The sequence below is a fragment of the Schistocerca serialis genome, unplaced genomic scaffold, assembly GCF_023864345.2.
Source record: "Schistocerca serialis cubense isolate TAMUIC-IGC-003099 unplaced genomic scaffold, iqSchSeri2.2 HiC_scaffold_1363, whole genome shotgun sequence".
In the NCBI taxonomy this organism is placed as follows: domain Eukaryota; kingdom Metazoa; phylum Arthropoda; class Insecta; order Orthoptera; family Acrididae; genus Schistocerca; species Schistocerca serialis.
Window position 1 is genome coordinate 8,756,058 of NW_026047584.1, and position 25,370 is coordinate 8,781,427.

Sequence of the window (25,370 nt, forward strand, 5' to 3'; positions counted from 1 at the left end):
TTCTTACTGACTATGCCTTGAACCATTCCTGTGACACTAGTTATAGATTCCGATGCTTCACTTCAGGTTTACTGTATACCTTGGACATTCTTATTGATGATGAAACACAGAAATTGCATCGGAATTAAATAGAAAAGGCTTATTGTCGAGTTAAGTACAAGAAGACTTACTTTTACTGTATACCTTGGACATTCTTATTGATGATGAAACACAGAAATTGCATCGGAATTAAATAGAAAAGCCTTATTGTCGAGTTAAGTACAAGAAGACTTACTTTTCTTACTGTCTATGTTTTGAACCATTCCTGTGACACTAGTTATAGATTCCGATGCTTCACTCCATGTTTACTGTATACCTTGGACATTATTATTGACGATGAAACACAGAAATTGCATCGGAATTAAATAGAAAAGGCACAATGTCGACTTAAGTACAAGAAGACTGACTCTTCTTACTGTCTATCTTTGAACCATTCCTGTGACACTAGTTATAGATTCCGATGCTTCACTCCAGGTTTACTGTAACCCTTGGACCTTCTTATTGACGATGAAACACAAAATTGCATCGGAATTAAATAGAAAAGGCACAATGCCGACTTAAGTACAAGAAGACTGACTCTTCTTACTGACTATGTTTTGAACCATTCCTGTGACACTAGTTATAGATTCCGATGCTTCACTTCAGGTTTACTGTATACCTTGTACCATCTTATTGACGATGAAACACAGAAATTGCATCGGAATTAAATACAAAAGGCACAATGCCGACTTAAGTACAAGAAGACAGACTCTTCCTACTGTCTATGTATTGAACCATTCCTGTGACACTAGTTTTGGATTCCGATGCTTCACCTCAAATTTACTGTATCCGTCTGACCTTCTTATTGACAATGAAACACAGAAATTGAATCGGAATTAAATACAAAAGGCACAATGCCGACTTAAGTACAAGAAGACTGACTCTTCCTACTGTCCATGTTTTGAACCATTCCTGTGACACTAGTTATAGATTCCGATGCTTCACTTCAGCTTTACTGTATCCCTCTGACCTTATTGCCGATGAAACACAGAAATTGCATCGGAATTAAATACAAAAGGCACAATGCCGGCTTAAGGACGAGAAGACTGACTCTTCTTACTGACTATGTTTTGAACCATTCCTGTGACACTAGTTATAGATTCCGATGCTTCATTTCAGGTTTACTGTAATCCTCTGACCTTATTGCCGATGAAACACAGAAATTACATCGGAATTAAATACAAAATTCACAATGCCAACTTAGGGACAAGAAGACTGATTCTTCTTACTGACTATGTTTTGAAAAATTCCTGTGACTCTAGTTTTAGATTCCGATGCTTCACTTCAGGTTTACTGTATCCCTCTGACCTTATTGCCGATGAAACAAAGAAATTGCATCGGAATTAAATACAAAAGGCACAATGCCGGCTTAAGGACGAGAAGACTGACTCTTCCTACTGTCTATGTTTTGAACCATTCCTGTGACACTAGTTATAGATTCCGATGCTTCATTTCAGGTTTACTGTATCCTTCTGACGTTCTTATTGACGATGTAACACAGAAACTGCATCGGAATGAAATAGAAAAGGCAGAATGCCGACTTAAGTACAAGAAGACTGACTCTTCTTACTGATAATGGTATGAACCATTCCGGTGACAATAGTTATAGATTCCGATGCTTCACTTCAGGTTTACTGTATCCCTTGGACCTTGTTATTGACGGTGACTCACAGAAATAGCATTGAAATTAAATACAAAAGGCAAAATGCTAACTTTAGTACACGAAGATTGACTCTTCTTACTGTCTATGTTTTGAACCATTCCTGTGACACTAGTTATAGATTCCGATGCTTCACTTCAGGTTTACTGTATCCTTCTGACCTACTTATTGACGATGAAACACAGAAATTGCATCGGAATTAAATAGAAAACTCACAATGCCGACTTAAGTACAAGAAGACTGACTCTTCATACTGTCTATGTTTTGAACCATTCCTGTGACACTAGTTATAGATTCCGATGCTTCACTCCAGGTTTACTGTATCCCTTGGACCTTCTTATTGACGATGAAGCACAGAAATTGCAACGGAATTAAATAGAAAAGGCACAATGCCGACTAAAGTACAAGAAGACTGACTCTTCTTAGTGATTATAGTTTGAACCATTGCTGTGACACTAGTTATAGATTCCGATGCTTCACTTCAGGTTTACTGTATACCTTGGACCTTCTTATTGACGATTAAACACAGAAATTGCATCGGAGTTAAATACAAAAGGCACAATGCCGACTTAAGTACAATAAGACTGACTCTTCCCACTGTCTATGTTTTGAACCATTCCTGTGACACTAGTTTTGGATTCCGATGCTTCACTTCAGGTTTACTGTATCCCTCTGACCTTCTTATTGACAATGAAACATAGAAATTGCATCGGAATTAAATACAAAAGCACAATGCCGACTTAAGTACAAGAAGACTGACTCTTCCTACTGTCTATGTTTTGAACCATTCCTGTGACACTAGTTATAGATTCCGATGCTTCACTTCAGGTTTACTGTAATCCTCTGACCTTATTGCCGATGAAACACAGAAATTACATCGGAATTAAATACAAAATTCACAATGCCAACTTAGGGACAAGAAGACTGATTCTTCTTACTGACTATGTTTTGAAAAATTCCTGTGACTCTAGTTATAGATTCCGATGCTTCACTTCAGGTTTACTCTATCCCTCTGACCTTATTGCCGATGAAACACAGAAATTGCATCGGAATTAAATACAAAAGGCACAATGCCGACTTAAGTACTAGAAGACTGACTCTTCCTACTGTCTATATTTTGAACCATTCCAGTGACACTAGTTATAGATTCCGATGCTTCACTTCAGGTTTACTGTATCCCTTGGACCTTATTATTGACGATGAATCACAGGAATTGCATCGGAAGTAAATACAAAAGGCACAATGCCGACTTAAGTACAAGAAGACTGACTCTTCTTACAGTCTATATTTTGAACCATTCCAGTGACACTAGTTATAGATTCCGATGCTTCACTTCAGGTTTACTGTATTCCTTGGACATTCGTATTGACGATGAAACACAGAAATTGCATCGAAATTAAATACAAAAGGCACAATGCCGACTTAAGTACAAGAAGACTGACTCATCTTACTGTCTATGTTTTGAACCATTACTGTGTCACTAGTTATAGATTCCGATGCTTCACTCCAGGTATACTGTATCCCTTGGACCTTCTTTTTGACGATGAGACACAGAAATTGCATCGGAATTAAATACAAAAGGCACAATGCCGACGTAAGGACAAGAAGACTGACTCTTCTTACTGACTATGTTTTGAACAATTCCTGTGACACTAGTTATAGATTCCGATACCGCACTTTAGGTTTACTGTATCCCTCTGACCTTCTTATTGACGATGAAACACAGAAATTGCATCGGAATTAAATACAAAAGGCACAATGCCGACTTAAGTAGAAGGAGACTGACTTTTCTTACTGTCTATGTTTCAACCATTCCTGTGACACTAGTTATAGATTCCGATGCTTCACTTCAGGTTTACTGTATCCCTCTGACCATCTTATTGACGATGAAACACAGAAATTGCATCGGAATTAAATACAAAAGGCACAATGCCGACTTAAGTACAAGAAGACTGACTCGTCTTAGTGATTATAATTTGAACCATTGCTGTGACACTGGTTATAGATTCCGATGCTTTACTTCAGGTTTACTGTATACCTTCGACATTCTTATTGACGATGAAACACAGAAATTGCATCGGAATTAAATAGAAAATGCTCAATGTCGACTTAAGTACAAGAAGACTGACTCTTCCTACTGTCTATGTTTTGAACCATTCCTGTGACACTAGTTATAGATTCCGATGCTTCACTTCAGCTTTACTGTATCCCTCTGACCTTATTGCTGATGAAACACAGAAATTGCATCGGAATTAAATACAAAAGGCAGAATGCCGGCTTAAGAGCAAGAAGACTGACTCTTCTTACTGACTATGTTTTGAAACATTCCTGTGACTCTAGTTATAGATTCCGATGCTTCACTTCAGGTTTACTGTATCCCTTGGACCTTCTTATTGACGATGAATCACAGGAATTGCATCGGAATTAAACACAAAAGACACAATGCCGACTTAAGTACAAGAAGACTGACTCTTCCTACTGTCTATGTTTTGAACCATTCCTGTGACACTAGTTATAGATTCCGATGCTTCACTTCAGGTTTACTGTATCCCTTGGACCTTGTTATTGACGGTGACACACAGAAATAACATTGAAAATAAATACAAAAGGCAAAATGCTAACATTAGTACACGAAGATTGACTCTTCTTACTGTCTATGTTTTGAACCATTCCTGTGACACTAGTTATAGATTCCGATGCTTCACTTCAGGTTTACTGTATCTTTCTGACCTACTTATTGACGATGAAACACAGAAATTGCATCGCAATTAAATAGAAAACTCACAATGCCGACTTAAGTACAAGAAGACTGACTCTTCATACTGTCTATGTTTCGAACCATTCCTGTGACACTAGTTATAGATTCCGATTCTTCATTCCAGGTTTACTGTATCCCTTGGACCTTCTTATTGACGATGAATCACAGAAATTGCATCGGAATTAAATACAAAAGGCACAATGCCGACAAAAGTACAAGAAGACTGACTCTTCTTAGTGATTATAGTTTGAACCAATGCTGTGACACTAGTTATAGATTCCGATGCTTTACTTCAGGTTTACTGTATACCTTCGACATTCTTATTGACGATGAAACACAGAAATTGCATCGGAATTAAATAGAAAATGCTCAATGTCGACTTAAGTACAAGAAGACTGACTCTTCTTACTGTCTATGTTTTGAACCATTCCTGTGACACTAGTTATAGATTCCGATGCTTCACTCTAGGTTTACTGTAACCCTTGGACCTTCTTATTGACGATGAAACACAGAAATTGCATCGGAATTAAATAGAAAAGGCACAATACCGAGTTAAGTACAAGAAGACTGACTCTTCTTACTGACTATGCTTTGAACCATTCCTGTGACACTAGTTATAGATTCCGATGCTTCACTTCAGGTTTACTGTATACCTTGGACCTTCTTATTGACGATTAAACACAGAAATTGCATCGGAAATAAATACAAAAGGCACAATGCCGACTTAAGTACAATAAGACTGACTCTTCCTACTGTCTATGTTTTGAACCATTCCTGTGACACTAGTTTTGGATTCCGATGCTTCACTTTAGGTTTACTGTATCCCTCTGACCTTCTTATTGACAATGAAACATAGAAATTGCATCGGAATTAAATACAAAAGCACAATGCCGACTTAAGTACAAGAAGACTGACTCTTCCTACTGTCTATGTTTTGAACCATTCCTGTGACACTAGTTATAGATTCCGATGCTTCACTTCAGGTTTACTGTAATCCTCTGACCTTATTGCCGATGAAACACAGAAATAGCATCGGAATTAAATACAAAATTCACAATGCCGACTTAAGGACAAGAAGACAGATTCTTCTTACTGACTATGTTTTGAAAAATTCCTGTGACTCTAGTTATAGATTCCGATGCTTCACTTCAGGTTTACTGTATCCCTCTTACCTTATTGCCGATGAAACACAGAAATTGCATCGGAATTAAATACAAAAGGCACAATGCCGACTCAAGTACAAGAAGACTGACTCTTTTTACTGTCTATATTTTGAACCATTCCAGTGACACTAGTTATAGATTCCGATGCTTCATTTCAGGTTTACTGTATTCCTTGGACATTCGTATTGACGATGAAACACAGAAATTGCATCGAAATTAAATGCAAAAGGCACAATGCCGACTTAAGTACAAGAAGACTGACTCATCTTACTGTCTATGTTTTGAACCATTACTGTGTCACTAGTTATAGATTCCGATGCTTCACTCCAGGTATACTGTATCCCTTGGACCTTCTTTTTGACGATGAAACATAGAAATTGCATCGGAATTAAATACAAAAGGCACAATGCAGACGTAAGGACAAGAAGACTGACTCTTCTTACTGACTATGTTTTGAACAATTCCTGTGACACTAGTTATAGATTCGGATGCCGCACTTTAGGTTTACTGTATCCCTCTGACCTTCTTATTGACGATGAAACACAGAAATTGCATCGGAATTAAATACAAACGCACAATGCCGACTTAAGTAGAAGAAGACTGACTTTTCTTACTGTCTATGTTTCAACCATTCCTGTGACACTAGTTATAGATTCTGATGCTTCACTTCAGGTGTACTGTATCCCTCTGACCTTCTTATTGACGATGAAACACAGAAATTGCATCGGAATTAAATACAAAAGGCACAATGCCGACTTAAGTACAAGAAGACTGACTCTTCCTATTGTCTATGTTTGAACCATTCCTGTGACACTAGTTATGGATTCCGATGCTTCATTTCAGGTTTACTGTATCCCTCTGACCTTCTTATTGACGATGTAACACAGAAACTGCATCGGAATGAAATAGAAAAGGCAGAATGCCGACTTAAGTACAAGAAGACTGACTCTTCTTACTGATAATAGTTTGAACCAATCCTGTGACACTAGTTATAGATTCCGATGCTTCACTTCAGGTTTACTGTATCCTTCTGACCTACTTATTGACGGTGATACACAGATATTGCATCGGAATTAAATAGAAAACTCACAATGCCGACTTAAGTACAAGAAGACTGACTCTTCTTACTGTCTATGTTTTGAACCATTCCTGTGACACTAGTTATAGATTCCGATGCTTCACTCTAGGTTTACTGTAACCCTTGGACCTTCTTATTGACGATGAAACACAGAAATTGCATCGGAATTAAATAGAAAAGACACTATACCGACTTAATTACAAGAAGACTGACTCTTCTTACTGACTATGCTTTGAACCATTCCTGTGACACTAGTTATAGATTCCGATGCTTCACTTCAGGTTTACTGTATACCTTGGACCTTCTTATTGACGATTAAACACAGAAATTGCATCGGAGTTAAATACAAAAGGCACAATGCCGACTTAAATACAATAAGACTGACTCTTCCCACTGTCTATGTTTTGAACCATTCCTGTGACACTAGTTTTGGATTCCGATGCTTCACTTCAGGTTTACTGTATCCCTCTGACCTTCTTATTGACAATGAAACATAGAAATTGCATCGGAATTAAATACAAAGGCACAATGCCGACTTAAGTACAAGAAGACTGACTCTTCCTACTGTCTATGTTTTGAACCATTCCTGTGACACTAGTTATAGATTCCGATGCTTCACTTCAGGTTTACTGTAATCCTCTGACCTTATTGCCGATGAAACACAGAAATTGCATCGGAATTAAATACAAAATTCACAATGCCGACTTAAGGACAAGAAGACTGATTCTTCTTACTGACTATGTTTTGAAAAATTCCTGTGACTCTAGTTACAGATTCCGATGCTTCACTTCAGGTTTACTGTATCCCTCTGACCTTATTGCCGATGAAACACAGAAATTGCATCGGAATTAAATACAAAAGGCACAATGCCGACTTAAGTACAAGAAGACTGACTCTTCTTACTGTCTATATTTTGAACCATTCCAGTGACACTAGTTATAGATTCCGATGCTTAACTTCAGGTTTACTGTATCCCTTGGACCTTATTATTGACGATGAATCACAGGAATTGCATCGGAAGTAAATACAAAAGGCACAATGCCGACTTAAGTACAAGAAGACTGACTCTTCTTACAGTCTATATTTTGAACCATTCCAGTGACACTAGTTATAGATACCGATGCTTCACTTCAGGTTTACTGTATTCCTTGGACATTCGTATTGACGATGAAACACAGAAATTGCATCGAAATTAAATACAAAAGGCACAATGCCGACTTAAGTACAAGAAGAAGGACTCATCTTACTGACTATGTTTTGAACAATTCCTGTGACACTAGTTATAGATTCCAATGCCGCACTTTAAGTTTACTGTATCCCTCTGACCTTCTTATTGACGATGAAACACAGAAATTGCATCGGAATTAAATACAAAAGGCACAATGCCGACTTAAGTACAAGAAGACTGACTCTTCTTAGTGATTATAGTTTGAACCATTGCTGTGACACTAGTTATAGATTCCGATGCTTTACTTCAGGTTTACTGTATACCTTCGACATTCTTATTGACGATGAAACACAGAAATTGCATCGGAATTAAATAGAAAATGCTCAATGTCGACTTAAGTACAAGAAGACTGACTCTTCCTACTGTCTATGTTTTGAACCATTCCTGTGACACTAGTTATAGATTCCGATGCTTCACTTCAGCTTTACTGTATCCCTCTGACCTTATTGCCGATGAAACACAGAAATTGCATCGGAATTAAATACAAAAGGCACAATGCCTGCTTAAGGACAAGAAGACTGACTCTTCTTACTGACTATGATTTGAAACATTCCTGTGACTCTAGTTATAGATTCCGATGCTTCACTTCAGGTTTACTGTATCCCTTGGACCTTCTTATTGACGATGAATCACAGGAATTGCATCGGAATTAAACACAAAAGACACAATGCCGACTTAAGTACAAGAAGACTGACTCATCCTACTGTCTATGTTTTGAACCATTCCTGTGACACTAGTTATAGATTCCGATGCTTCATTTCAGGTTTACTGTATCCCTCTGACCTTCTTATTGACGATGTAACACAGAAACTGCATCGGAATGAAATAGAAAGGGCAGAATGCCGACTTAAGTACAAGAAGACTGACTCTTCTTACTGATAATAGTTTGAATCATTCCGGTGACAATAGTTATAGATTCCGATGCTTCACTTCAGGTTTACTGTATCCCTTGGACCTTGTTATTGACGGTGACACACAGAAATAGCATTGAAATTAAATACAAAAGGCAAAATGCTAACTTTAGTACACGAAGATTGACTCTTCTTACTGTCTATGTTTTGAACCATTCCTGTGACACTAGTTATAGATTCCGATGCTTCACTTCAGGTTTACTGTATCCTTCTGAGCTACTTATTGACGATGAAACACAGAAATTGCATCGGAATTAAATAGAAAACTCACAATGCCGACTTAAGTACAAGAAGACTGACTCTTCATACTGTCTATGTTTTGAACCATTCCTGTGACACTAGTTATAGATTCCGATGCTTCACTCCAGGTTTACTGTATCCCTTGGACCTTCTTATTGACGATGAAGCACAGACATTGCATCGGAATTAAATAGAAAAAGGCACAATGCCGACAAAAGTACAAGAAGACTGACTCTTCTTAGTGATTATAGTTTGAACCATTGCTGTGACACTAGTTATAGATTCCGATGCTTTACTTCAGGTTTACTGTATACCTTCGACATTCTTATTGACGATGAAACACAGAAATTGCATCGGAATTAAATAGAAAATGCTCAATGTCGACTTAAGTACAAGAAGACTGACTCTTCTTACTGTCTATGTTTTGAACCATTCCTGTGACACTAGTTATAGATTCCGATGCTTCACTCTAGTTTTACTGTAACCCTTGGACCTTCTTATTGACGATTAAACACAGAAATTGCATCGGAGTTAAATACAAAAGGCACAATGCCGACTTAAGTACAATAAGACTGACTCTTCCTACTGTCTATGTTTTGAACCATTCCTGTGACACTAGTTTTGGATTCCGATGCTTCACTTCAGGTTTACTGTATCCCTCTGACCTTCATATTGACAATGAAACATAGAAATTGCATCGGAATTAAATACAAAAGCACAATGCCGACTTAAGTACAAGAAAACTGACTCTTCCTACTGTCTATGTTTTGAACCATTCCTGTGACACTAGTTATAGATTCCGATGCTTCACTTCAGGTTTACTGTAATCCTCTGACCTTATTGCCGATGAAACACAGAAATTGCATCGGAATTAAATACAAAATTCACAATGCCGACTTAAGGACAAGAAGACTGATTCTTCTTACTGACTATGTTTTGAAAAATTCCTGTAACTCTAGTTATAGATTCCGATGCTTCACTTCAGGTTTACTGTATCCCTCTGACCTTATTGCAGATGAAACACAGAAATTGCATCGGAATTAAATACAAAAGGCACAAAGCCGACTTAAGTACAAGAAGACTGACTCTTCTTACTGTCTATATTTTGAACCATTCCAGTGACACTAGTTATAGATTCCGATGCTTCACTTCAGGTTTACTGTATCCCTTGGACCTTGTTATTGACGATGAATCACAGGAATTGCATCGGAAGTAAATACAAAAGGCACAATGCCGACTTAAGTACAAGAAGACTGACACTTCTTACAGTCTATATTTTGAACCATTCCAGTGACACTAGTTATAGATTCCGATGCTTCACTTCAGGTTTACTGTATTCCTTGGACATTCGTATTGACGATGAAACACAGAAATTGCATCGAAATTAAATACAAAAGGCACAATGCCGACTTAAGTACAAGAAGACTGACTCATCTTACTGTCTATGCTTTGAACCATTACTGTGTCACTAGTTATAGATTCCGATGCTTCACCCCACGTATACTGTATCCCTTGGACCTTCTTTTTGAAGATGAAACACAGAAATTGCATCGGAATTAAATAGAAAATGCACAATGCCGACTTAAGTACAAGAAGACTGACTCTTCCTACTGTCTATGTTTTGAACCATTCCTGTGACACTAGTTATAGATTCCGATGCTTCATTTCAGGTTTACTGTATCCCTCTGACCTTCTTATTGACGATGTAACACAGAAACTGCATCGGAATGAAATAGAAAAGGCTGAATGCCGACTTAAGTACAAGAAGACTGACTCTTCTTACTGATAATAGTTGGAACCATTCCGGTGGCAATAGTTATAGATTCCGATGCTTCACTTCAGGTTGACTGTATCCCTTGGACCTTGTTATTGACGGTGACACACAGAAATAGCATTGAAATTAAATACAAAAGGCAAAATGCTAACTTTAGTACACGAAGATTGACTCTTCTTACTGTCTATGTTTTGAACCATTCCTGTGACACTAGTTATAAATTCCGATGCTTCACTCTAGGTTTACTGTAACCCTTGGACCTTCTTATTGACGACGAAACACAGAAATTGCATCGGAATTAAATAGAAAAGGCACAATACCGACTTAAGTACAAGAAGACTGACTCTTCTTACTGACTATGCTTTGAACCATTCCTGTGACACTAGTTATAGATTCCGATGCTTCACTTCAGGTTTACTGTATACCTTGGACCTTCTTATTGACGATTAAACACAGAAATTGCATCGGAGTTAAATACAAAAGGCACAATGCTGACTTAAGTACAATAAGACTGACCCTTCCTAATGTCTATGTTTTGAACCATTCCTGTGACACTAGTTTTGGATTCCGATGCTTCACTTCAGGTTTACTGTATCCCTCTGACCTTCTTATTGACAATGAAACATAGAAATTGCATCGGAATTAAATACAAAAGCACAATGCCGACTTAAGTACAAGAAGACTGACTCTTCCTACTGTCTAAGTTTTGAACCATTCCTGTGACACTAGTTATAGATTCCGATGCTTCACTTCAGGTTTACTGTAATCCTCTGACCTTATTGCCGATGAAACACAGAAATTGCATCGGAATTAAATACAAAATTCACAATGCCGACTTAAGGACAAGAAGACTGATTCTTCTTACTGACTATGTTTTGAAAAATTCCTGTGACTCTAGTTATAGATTCCGATGCTTCACTTCAGGTTTACTCTATCCCTCTGACCTTATTGCCGATGAAACACAGAAATTGCATCGGAATTAAATACAAAAGGCACAAGGCCGACTTAAGTACAAGAAGACTGACTCTTCTTACTGTCTATATTTTGAACCATTCCAGTGACACTAGTTATAGATTCCGATGCTTCACTTCAGGTTTACTGTATCCCTTGGACCTTATTATTGACGATGAATCACAGGAATTGCATCGGAAGTAAATACAAAAGGCACAATGCCGACTTAAGTACAAGAAGACTGACTCTTCTTACAGTCTATATTTTGAACCATTCCAGTGACACTAGTTATAGATTCCGATGCTTCACTTCAGGTTTACTGTATTCCTTGGACATTCGTATTGACGATGAAACACAGAAATTGCATCGAAATTAAATACAAAAGGCACAATGCCGACTTAAGTACAAGAGGACTGACTCATCTTACTGTCTATGTTTTGAACCATTACTGTGTCACTAGTTACAGATTCCGATGCTTCACTCCAGGAATACTGTATCCCTTGGACCTTCTTTTTGACGATGAAACACAGAAATTGCATCGGAATTAAATACAAAAGGCACAATGCCGACGTAAGGACAAGAAGACTGACTCTTCTTACTGACTATGTTTTGAACAATTCCTGTGACACTAGTTATATATTCCGATGCCGCACTTTAGGTTTACTGTATCCCCCTGACCCTCTTATTGACGATGAAACACAGAAATTGCTTCGGAATTAAATACAAAAGGCACAATGCCGACTTAAGTAGAAGAAGACTGACTTTTCTTACTGTCTATGTTTCAACCACTCCTGTGACACTAGTTATAGATTCCGATGCATCACTTCAGGTTTACTGTATCCCTCTGACCTTCTTATTGACGATGAAACACAGAAATTGCATCGGAATTAAATACAAAAGGCACAATGCCGCCTTAAGTACAAGAAGACTGACTCTTCTTACTGTCTATTTTTTGAACCATTCCTGTGACACTAGTTATAGATTCCGATGCTTCACTCCAGGTTTACTGTATCGCTTCGACCTTCTTATTGACGATGAAACACAGAAACTGCATCGGAATGAAATAGAAAAGGCACCATGCCGACTTAAGTGCAAGAACACTGACTCTTCTTACTGATAATAGTTTGAACCATTCCAGTGACAATAGTTATAGATTTCGATGCTTCACTTCAGGTTTACTGTATCCCTTGGACCTTGTTATTGACGGTGAAACACAGAAATAGCATTGGAATTAAATACAAAAGGCAAAATGCCAACTTTAGTCCACGAAGACTGACTCTTCTTACTGTCTATGCTTTGAACCATTCCTGTGACACTAGTTATAGATTCCGATGCTTCACTTCAGGTTTACTGTATCCCTCTGACCTTCTTATTGACGATGAAACACAGAAATTGCATCGGAATTAAATAGAAAACTCACAATGCCGACTTAAGTACAAGAAGACTGACTCTTCTTACTGTCTATGTTTTGAACCATTCCTGTGACACTAGTTATAGATTCCGATGCTTCACTCCAGGTTTACTGTATCCCTCGGACCTTCTTATTGACGATGAAACACAGAAATTGCATCGAAATTAAATAGAAAAGGCACAATGCCGACTTAAGTACAAGAAGACTGACTCTTCTTAGTGATTATAGTTAGAACCATTGCTGTGACACTAGATATAGATTCCGATGGTTTACTTCAGGTTTACTGTATACCTTGGACATTCTTATTGACGATGAAACACAGAAATTGCATCGGAATTAAATAGAAAAGGAACAATGTCGTCTTAAGTACAAGAAGACTGACTCTACTTACAGTCTATGACTTTAACCATTCCAGTGAAACTAGTTATAGATTCCGATGCTTCACTCCAGGTTTACTGTCTCCCTTGGACCTTCTTATTGACGATGAAACACAGAAATTGCATTGGAATTAAATACAAAATGCACAATGCCGACTTAAGTACAAGTAGACTGACTCTTCTTACAGTATATATTTTGAACCATTCCAGTGACACTAGTTATAGATTCCGATGCTTCACTTCAGGTTTACTGTATTCCTTGGACATTCGTATTGACGATGAAACACAGAAATTGCATCGAAATTAAATACAAAAGGCACAATGCCGATTTAAGTACAAGAGGACTGACTCATCTTACTGTCTATGTTTTGAACCATTACTGTGTCACTAGTTATAGATTCCGATGCTTCACTCCAGGAATACTGTATCCCTTGGACCTTCTTTTTGACGATGAAACACAGAAATTGCATCGGAATTAAATACAAAAGGCACAATGCCGACGTAAGGACAAGAAGACTGACTCTTCTTACTGACTATGTTTTGAACAATTCCTGTGACACTAGTTATATATTCCGATGCCGCACTTTAGGTTTACTGTATCCCTCTGACCCTCTTATTGACGATGAAACACAGAAATTGCTTCGGAATTAAATACAAAAGGCACAATGCCGACTTAAGTAGAAGAAGACTGACTTTTCTTACTGTCTATGTTTCAACCACTCCTGTGACACTAGTTATAGATTCCGATGCATCACTTCAGGTTTACTGTATCCCTCTGACCTTCTTATTGACGATGAAACACAGAAATTGCATCGGAATTAAATACAAAAGGCACAATGCCGCCTTAAGTACAAGAAGACTGACTCTTCTTACTGTCTATTTTTTGAACCATTCCTGTGACACTAGTTATAGATTCCGATGCTTCACTCCAGGTTTACTGTATCGCTTCGACCTTCTTATTGACGATGAAACACAGAAACTGCATCGGAATGAAATAGAAAAGGCACCATGCCGACTTAAGTGCAAGAAGACTGACTCTTCTTACTGATAATAGTTTGAACCATTCCAGTGACAATAGTTATAGATTCCGATGCTTCACTTCAGGTTTACTGTATCCCTTGGACCTTGTTATTGACGGTGAAACACAGAAATAGCATTGGAATTAAATACAAAAGGCAAAATGCCAACTTTAGTCCACGAAGACTGACTCTTCTTACTGTCTATGCTTTGAACCATTCCTGTGACACTAGTTATAGATTCCGATGCTTCACTTCAGGTTTACTGTATCCCTCTGACCTTCTTATTGACGATTAAACACAGAAATTGCATCGGAATTAAATAGAAAACTCACAATGCCGACTTAAGTACAAGAAGACTGACTCTTCTTACTGTCTATGTTTTGAACCATTCCTGTGACACTAGTTATAGATTCCGATGCTTCACTCCAGGTTTACTGTATCCCTCGGACCTTCTTATTGACGATGAAACACAGAAATTGCATCGAAATTAAATAGAAAAGGCACAATGCCGACTTAAGTACAAGAAGACTGACTCTTCTTAGTGATTATAGTTAGAACCATTGCTGTGACACTAGTTATAGATTCCGATGGTTTACTTCAGGTTTACTGTATACCTTGGACATTCTTATTGACGATGAAACACAGAAATTGCATCGGAATTAAATAGAAAAGGAACAATGTCGTCTTAAGTACAAGAAGACTGACTCTTCTTACAGTCTATGACTTTAACCATTCCAGTGAAACTAGTTATAGATTCCGATGCTTCACTCCAGGTTTACTGTCTCCCTTGGACCTTTTTATTGACGATGAAACACAGAAATTGCATTGGAATTAAATACAAAATGCACAATGCCGACTTAAGTACAAGAAGACTGACTCTTCTTACTGTCTATATTTTGAACCATTCCAGTGAAACTAGTTATAGATTCCGATGCTTCACTCCAGGTTTACTGTCTCCCTTGGACCTTCTTATTGACGATGAAACACAGAAATTGCATCGGAATTAAATAGAAAAGGCACAATGCCGACATAAGTACAAGAAGACCGACTCTTCTTACTGACTATGTTTTGAACCATTCCTGTGACACTAGTTATAGATTCCGATGCTTCACTCCAGGTTTACTGTATCCCTTGGACCTTCTAATTGACGATGAAACACCGAAATTGCATCGGAATTAAATAGAAAAGGCACAATCCCGACTTAAGTACAAGAAGACTGACTCTTCTTAGTGATTATAGTTTGAACCATTGCTGTGACACTAGTTATTGATTCCGATGCTTTACTTCAGGTTTATTGTATACCTTGGACATTCTTATTGACGATGAAACACAGAAATTGCATCGGAATTAAATAGAAAATGCACAAAGTCGACTTAAGTACAAGAAGACTGTCTCTTCTTACTGTTTATGTTTTAAACCATTCCTGTGACACTAGTTATAGATTCCGATGCTTCACTCCAGATTTACTGTATCCCTTGGACCTTCTTATTGACGGTGAAACACAGAAATTGCAATGGAATTAAATAGAAAAGGCACAATGCCGACTTAAGTACAAGAAGACTGACTCTTCTTACTGACTATGTTTTGAACCATTCCTGTGACACTAGTTAAAGATTCCGATGCTTCACTTCAGGTTTACTGTATACCTTGGACCTTCTTATTGACGATGAAACACAGAAATTGCATCGGAATTAAATACAAAATGCACAATGCCGACTTAAGTACAAGAAGACTGACTCTTCTTACTGTCTATATTTTGAACCATTCCAGTTACACTAGTTATAGATTCCGATGCTTCAGGTTTACTGAATTCCTTGGACCTTCTTATTGACGCTGAAGCACAGAAATTGCATCGGAATTAAATACAAAAGGCACAATGCCGACTTAAGTACAAAAAGACTGATTCTTCCTACTGTCTACGTTTTGAACCAATTCTGTGACACTAGTTATAGAGTCCGATGGTTCACTTCAGGTTTACTGTATCCCTTGGACCTTCTTATTGACGATGAATCACAGGAATTGCATCGGAAATAAATACCAAAGGCACAATGCCGACCTAAGTACAAGAAGACTGACTCTTCTTACTGTCTATATTTTGAACCATTCCAGTGACACTAGTTATAGATTCCGATGCTTCACTTCAGGTTTACTGTATCCCTCTGACCTTCGTATTGACGATGAAGCACAGAAATTGCATCGGAATTTAATACAAAAGGCACAATGCCGACTAAAGTACAAGAAGTCTTACTCTTCTTACTGTCTATTTTTGGAACCATTCCTGTGACACTAGTAATAGATTGCGATGCTTCACTCCAGGTTTACTGTATCCCTTGGACCTTCTTATTGCCGATGAAACACAGAAATTGCATCGGAATGAAATAGAATAGGCACAATGCCGACTTAAGTACAAGAAGACTGACTCTTATTACTGATAATAGTTTGAACCATTCCTGTGACAATAGTTATAGATTCCGATGCTTCACTTCAAATTTACTGTATCCCTTGGACCTTATTATTGACGGTGCAACACAGAAATAGCATTGGAATTAAATAGAAAAGGCACAATGCCGACTTAAGTACAAGAAGACTGACTCTTCTTACTGTTTATAATTTGAACCATTCCTGAGACACTAGTTATAGATTCGGATGCTTCACTTCAGGTTTACTGTATCCCTTGGACCTTCTTATTGACGATGAAACAGAGAAATTGCATCGGAATTAAATAGAAAAGGCACAATGCCGACTTATGTACAAGAAGACTGACTCTTCTTACTGACTATGCTTTGAACCATTCCTGTGACACTAGTTATAGATTACGATGCTTCAATTCAGGTTTACTGTATACCTTGGAAGTTCTTATTGACGATGAAACACAGAAATTGCATAAGAATTAAATACAAAAGGCAAAATGTTGACTTATGTACAAGAAGACTGACTCTTCCTACTGTCTATGTTTTGATCCATTCCTGTGACACTAGTTTTAGATTCCGATTCTTTACTTCAGGTTTACTGTATCTCTTGGACCTTCTTATTGACGATGAGACACAGAAATTGCATCGGAATTAAATAGAAAAGGCACAATGTCGACTTAAGTACAATAAGACTGACTCTTCTTAGTGATTATATTTTGAACCATTGCTGTGACACTAGTTGTAGATTCCGATGCTTTACTTCAGGTTTATTGTATACCTTGGACATTCTTATTGACGATGAAACACAGAAATTGCATCGGAATTAAATAGAAAAGGCACAATGTCGACTTAAGTACAAGAAGACTGACTCTTCTTACTGTCTATGTTTTGAACCATTCCTGTGACACTAGTTATAGATTCCGATGCTTCACTCCAGATTTACTGTATCCCTTGGACCTTCATATTGACGATGAAACACAGAAATTGCAATGGAATTAAATAGAAAAGTCGCAATGCCGACTTAAGTACAAGAAGACTGACTCTTCTTACTGACTATGTTTTGAACCATTCCTTTGACACTAGTTATAGATTCCGATGCTTCACTTCAGGGTTACTGTATACCTTGGACCTTCTTATTGACGATGAAACACAGAAATTGCATCGGAATTAAATAGAAAAGGCACAATGTCGACTTAAGTACAAGAAGACTGACTCTTCTTACTGTCTATAATTTAAACCATTCCTGTGCCACTAGTTATAGATTCCGATGCTTCACTTCAGGTTTACTGTATCCCTTGGACCTTCTTACTGACGATGAAACAGAGAAATTGCATCGGAATTAAATAGAAAAGGCACAATGTCGACTTAGGTATAAGAAGACTGACTCTTATTACTGACTATGCTTTGAACCATTCCTGTGACACTAGTTATAGATTACGATGCTTCACTTCAGGTTTACTGTATACCTTGGAAGGTCTTATTGACGATGAAACACAGAAATTGCATAAGAATTAAATACAAAAGGCACAATGCCGACTTATGTACAAGAAGACTGACTCTTCCTACTGTCTATGTTTTGATCCATTCCTGTGACACTAGTTTTAGATTCCGATTCTTTACTTCAGGTTTACTGTATCCCTCTGACCTTCTTATTGACCATGAAACACAGAAATTGCATCGGAATTAAATAGAGAAGGCACAATGCCGACTTAAGTACAAGAAGACTGACTCTTCTTACTGATAATAGTTTGAACCATTCCAGTGACAATAGTTATATATTCCGATGCTTCACTTCAGGTTTACTGTATCCCTCTGACCATCTTATTGACGATGAAACACAGAAATTGCATCGGAATTAAATACAAAAGGCACAATGCCGACTTAAGTACAAGAAGACTGACTCTTCTTACTGTCTATGTTTGAACCATTCCTGTGACACTAGTTATAGTGTCCGATGCTTCACTTCAGGTTTACTGTATCTCTTGGACCTTATTATTGACGATGAATCACAGAAATTGCATCGGAATTAAATACAAAAGGCACAATGCCGACTTAAGTACAAGAAGACTGAATCTTCTTACTGTCTATGTTTTGAACCATTCCTGTGACACTAGTTATAGCTTCCGATGCTTCACTTCAGGTTTACTGTACCCCTTGCACCTACTTATTGACGATGAAACACAGAAATTGCATCGGAAGTAAATACAAAAAGCACAATGCCGACTTAAGTACAAGAAGACTGACTCTTCTCACTGTCTATGTTTTGAACGATCACTGTGACACTAGTTATAGATTCCGATTCTTCACTCCAGGTTTAATGTATCCCTCTGACCTACTTATTGACGATGAAACACAGAAATTGCATCGGAATTAAATACAAAAGGAACAATGCCGACTTAAGTACAAGAAGACTGACTCTTCTTACTGTCTATTTTTTGAACAATTCCTGTGGCACTAGTTATAGATTCCGATGCTTCACTTCAGGTTTACTGTATCCCACTGACCACCTTATTGACGATGAAACACGGAAATTGCATCGTAATTAAATACAAAAGGCACAATGCCGACTTAAGTACAAGAAGACTGTCTCTTCTTACTGTCTATGTTTGAACCATTCCTGTGACACTAGTTATAGATTCCGATGCTTCAAACCAGGTTTACTGTATCCCTTGGACCTTCTTATTGACGATGAAACACAGAAATTGCATCGGAATTAAATAGAAAAGGCCCAATGCCGACTTAAGTACAAGAAGACTGACTCTTCTTAGTGATTATAGTTTGAACCATTGCTGTGACACTTGTTATAGATTCCGATGCTTTACTTCAGGTTTACTCTATACCTTGGACATTCTTATTGACGATGAAACACAGAAATTGCATCGGAATAAAATAGAAAAGGAACAATGTCGTCTTAAGTACAAGAAGACTGACTCTTCTTACAGTCTATGATTTTAACCATTCCAGTGAAACTAGTTATAGATTCCGATGCTTCACTCCAGGTTTACTGTCTCTCTTGGACCTTCTTATTGACGATGAAACACAGAAATTGCATCGGAATTAAATAGAAAAGGCACAATGCCGACATAAGTACAAGAAGACTGACTCTTCTTACTGACTATGTTTTGAACCATTCCTGTGACACTAGTTATAGATTCCGATGCTTCACTCCAGGTTTACTGTATCTCTTGGACCTTCTTATTGTCGATGAAACACACAAATTGCATCGGAATTAAATAGAAAAGGCACAATGCCGACTTAAGTACAATAAGACTGACTCTTCTTAGTGATTATAGTTTGAACCATTGCTGTGACACTAGTTGTAGATTCCGATGCTTTACTTCAGGTTTATTGTATACCTTGGATATTCTTATTGACGATGAAACACGGAAATTGCATCGGAATGAATTAGAAAAGGCACAATGTCGACTTAAGTACAAGAAGACTGACTCTTCTTACTGTCTATGTTTTGAACCATTCCTGTGACACTAGTTATAGATTCCGATGCTTCACTCCAGATTTACTGTATCCCTTGGACCTTCTTATTGACGATGAAACACAGAAATTGCAATGGAATTAAATAGGAAAGGCACAATGCCGACTTAAGTACAAGAAGACTGACTCTTCTTACTGACTATGTTTTGAACCATTCCTGTGACACTAGTTATAGATTCCGATGCTTCACTTCAGGTTTACTGTATACCTTGGACCTTCGTATTGACGATGAAACACAGAAATTGCATCGGAATTAAATAGAAAAGGCACTCGACTTAAGTACAAGAAGACTGACTCTTCTTACTGTCTATAATATGAACCATTCCTGTGACACTAGTTATAGATTCCGATGCTTCACTTCAGGTTTACTGTATCCCTTGGACCTTCTTATTGATGATGAAACAGAGAAATTGCATCGGAATTAAATAGAAATTGCACAATGCCGACTTATGTACAAGAAGACTGACTCTTCTTACTGACTATGCTTTGAACCATTCCTGTGACACTAGTTATAGATTACGATGCTTCACTTCAGGTTTACTGTATACCTTGGAAGTTCTTATTGACGATGAAACACAGAAATTGCATAAGAATTAAATACAAAAGGCACAATGCCGACTTATGTACAAGAAGACAGACTCTTCCTACTGTCTATGGTTTGATCCATTCCTGTGACACTAGTTTTAGATTCCGATTCTTTACTTCAGGTCAACTGTATCCCTCTGACCTTCTTATTGACCATGAAACACAGAAATTGCATCGGAATTAAATAGAAAAGGCACAATGCCCACTTAAGTACAAGAAGACTGACTCTTCTTACTGATAATAGTTTGAACCATTCCAGTGACAATAGTTATAGATTCCGATGCTTCACTCCAGGTTTACTGTACCCCTTGGACCTTCTTATTGACGATGAAACACAGAAATTGCATCGGAAGTAAATACAAAAAGCACAATGCCGACTTAAGTACAAGAAGACTGACTCTTCTTACTGTCTATGGTTTGAACCATCACTGTGACACTAGTTATAGATTCCGATGCTTCACTTCAGGTTTACTGTATCCCACTGACCATCTTATTGACGATGAAACACGGAAATTGCATCGTAATTAAATACAAAAGGTACAATGCCTACTTAAGTACAAGAAGACTGTCTGTTCTTACTGTCTATGTTTGAACCATTCCTGTGACACTAGTTATAGATTCCGATGCTTCACTTCAGGTTAACTGTATCCCTCTGACCTTCTTATTGACTTTGAAACACAGAAATTGCATCGGAATTAAATAGAAAAGGCACTATGCCGACTTAAGTACAAGAAGACTGACTCTTCTTACTGAAAATAGTTTGAACCATTCCAGTGACAATAGTTATAGATTCCGATGCTTCACTTCAGGTTTACTGTATCCCTTGGACCTTGTTATTGACGGTGAAACACAGAAATAGCATTGGAATTAAATACAAAAGGCAAAATGCCAACATTAATCCACGAAGACTGACTCTTCTTACTGTCTATGTTTTGAACCATTCCTGTGACACTAGTTATAGATTCCGATGCTTCACTTCATGTTTACTGTATCCCTCTGACCTTCTTATTGACGATGAAATACAGAAATTGCATCGGAATTAAATAGAAAAGGAACAATGTCGTTTTAAGTACAAGAAGACTGACTCTTCTTACAGTCTATGACTTTAACCATTCCAGTGAAACTAGTTATAGATTCCGATGCTTCACTCCAGGTTTACTGTCTCCCTTGGACCTTCTTATTGACGATGAAACACAGAAATTGCATTGTAATTAAATACAAAATGCACAATGCCGACTTAAGTACAAGAAGACTGACTCTTCTTACTGTCTATATTTTGAACCATTCCAGTGACACTAGTTATAGATTCCGATGCTTCAGGTTTACTGAATTCCTAGGACCTTCTTATTGACGATGAAACACAGAAATTGCATCGGAATTAAATAGAAAAGGCACAATGTCGTCTTAAGTACAAGAAGACTAACTCTTCTTACAGTCTATGATTTTAACCATTCCAGTGAAACTAGTTATAGATTCCGATGCTTCACTCCAGGTTTACTGTCTCCCTTGGACCTTCTTATTGACGATTAAACACAGAAATTGCATCGGAATTAAATAGAAAAGGCACAATGTCGACTTAAGTACAAGAAGACTGACTCTTCTTACTGTCTATAATTTGAACCATTCCTGTGACACTAGTTATAGATTCCGATGCTTCACTTCAGGTTTACTGTATCCCTTGGACCTTCTTATTGACGATGAAACAGAGAAATTGCATCGGAATTAAATAGAATAGGAACATTGCCGACTTATGTACTAGAAGACTGACTCTTATTACTGACTATGCTTTGAACCATTCCTGTGACACTAGTTATGGATTTCGATGCTTCCCTTCAGGTTTACTGTATCCCACTGACCATCTTATTGACGATGAAACACGGAAATTGCATCGTAATTAAATACAAAAGGTACAATGCCTACTTAAGTACAAGAAGACTGTCTCTTCTTACTGTCTATGTTTGAACCATTCCTGTGACACTAGTTATAGATTCCGATGCTTCACTTCAGGTTAACTGTATCCCTCTGACCTTCTTATTGACGATGAAACACAGAAATTGCATCGGAATTAAATAGGAAAGGCACAATGCCGACTTAAGTACAAGAAGACTGACTCTTCTTACTGAAAATAGTTTGAACCATTCCAGTGACAATAGTTATAGATTCCGATGCTTCACTTCAGGTTTACTGTATCCCTTGGACCTTGTTATTGACGGTGAAACACAGAAATAGCATTGGAATTAAATACAAAATGCACAATGCCAACTTTAATCCACGAAGACTGACCCTTCTTACTGTCTATGTTTTGAACCATTCCTGTGACACTAGTTATAGATTCCGATGTTTCACTTCAGGTTTACTGTATCCCTCTGACCTTCTTATTGACGATGAATCACAGAAATTGCATCGGAATTAAATAGAAAACTCACAATGCCGACTTAAGTACAAGAAGACTGACTCTTCTTACTGTCTATGTTTTGAACCATTCCTGTGACACTAGTTATAGATTCCGATGCTTCACTCCAGGTTTACTGTATCCCTTGGACCTTCTTATTGACGATGAAACACAGAAATTGCATCGGAATTAAATAGAAAAGGCCCAATGCCGACTTAAGTACAAGAAGACTGACTCTTGTTAGTGATTATAGTTTGAACCATTGCTGTGACACTAGTTATAGATTCCGATGCTTTACTTCAGGTTTACTGTATACCTTGGACATTCTTATTGACGATGAAACACACAAATTGCATCGGAATTAAATAGAAAAGGAACAATGTCGTTTTAAGTACAAGAAGACTGACTCTTCTTACAGTCTATGACTTTAACCATTCCAGTGAAACTAGTTATAGATTCCGATGCTTCACTCCAGGTTTACTGTCTCCCTTGGACCTTCTTATTGACGATGAAACACAGAAATTGCATTGGAATTAAATACAAAATGCACAATGCCGACTTATGTACAAGAAGACTGACTCTTCTTACTGTCTATATTTTGAACCATTCCAGTGACACTAGTTATAGATTCCGATGCTTCAGGTTTACTGAATTCCTTGGACCTTCTTATTGACGATGAAACACAGAAATTGCATCGGAATTAAATAGAAAAGGCAAAATGTCGTCTTAAGTACAAGAAGACTAACTCTTCTTACAGTCTATGATTTTAACCATTCCAGTGAAACTAGTTATAGATTCCGATGCTTCACTCCAGGTTTACTGTCTCCCTTGGACCTTCTTATTGACGATGAAACACAGAAATTGCATCGGAATTAAATAGAAAAGGCCCAATGCCGACTTAAGTACAAGAAGACTGACTCTTCTTAGTGATTATAGTTTGAACCATTGCTGTGACACTAGTTATAGATTCCGATGCTTTACTTTAGGTTTACTGTATACCTTGGACATTCTTATTGACGATGAAACACACAAATTGCATTGGAATTAAATAGAAAAGGAACAATGTCGTTTTAAGTACAAGAAGACTGACTCTTCTTACAGTCTATGACTTTAACCATTCCAGTGAAACTAGTTATAGATTCCGATGCTTCACTCCAGGTTTACTGTCTCCCTTGGACCTTCATATTGACGATGAAACACAGAAATTGCATTGTAATTAAATACAAAATGCACAATGCCGACTTAAGTACAAGAAGACTGACTCTTCTTACTGTCTATATTTTGAACCATTCCAGTGACACTAGTTATAGATTCCGATGCTTCAGGTTTACTGAATTCCTTGGACCTTCTTATTGACGATGAAACACAGAAATTGCATCGGAATTAAATAGAAAAGGCACAATGTCGTATTAAGTACAAGAAGACTAACTCTTCTTACAGTCTATGATTTTAACCATTCCAGTGAAACTAGTTATAGATTCCGATGCTTCACTCCAGGTTTACTGTCTCCCTTGGACCTTCTTATTGACGATGAAACACAGAAATTGCATCGGAATTAAATAGAAAAGGCACAATGTCGACTTAAGTACAAGAAGACTGACTCTTCTTAGTGATTATAGTTTGAACCATTCCTGTGACACTAGTTATAGATTCCGATGCTTCACTTCAGGTTTACTGTATCCTTTGGACCTTCTTATTGACGATGAAACAGAGATATTGCATCGGAATTAAATAGAATAGGAACAATGCCGACTTATGTACAAGAAGACTGACTCTTATTACTGACTATGTTTTGAACCATTCCTGTGACACTAGTTATAGATTTCGATGCTTCACTTCAGG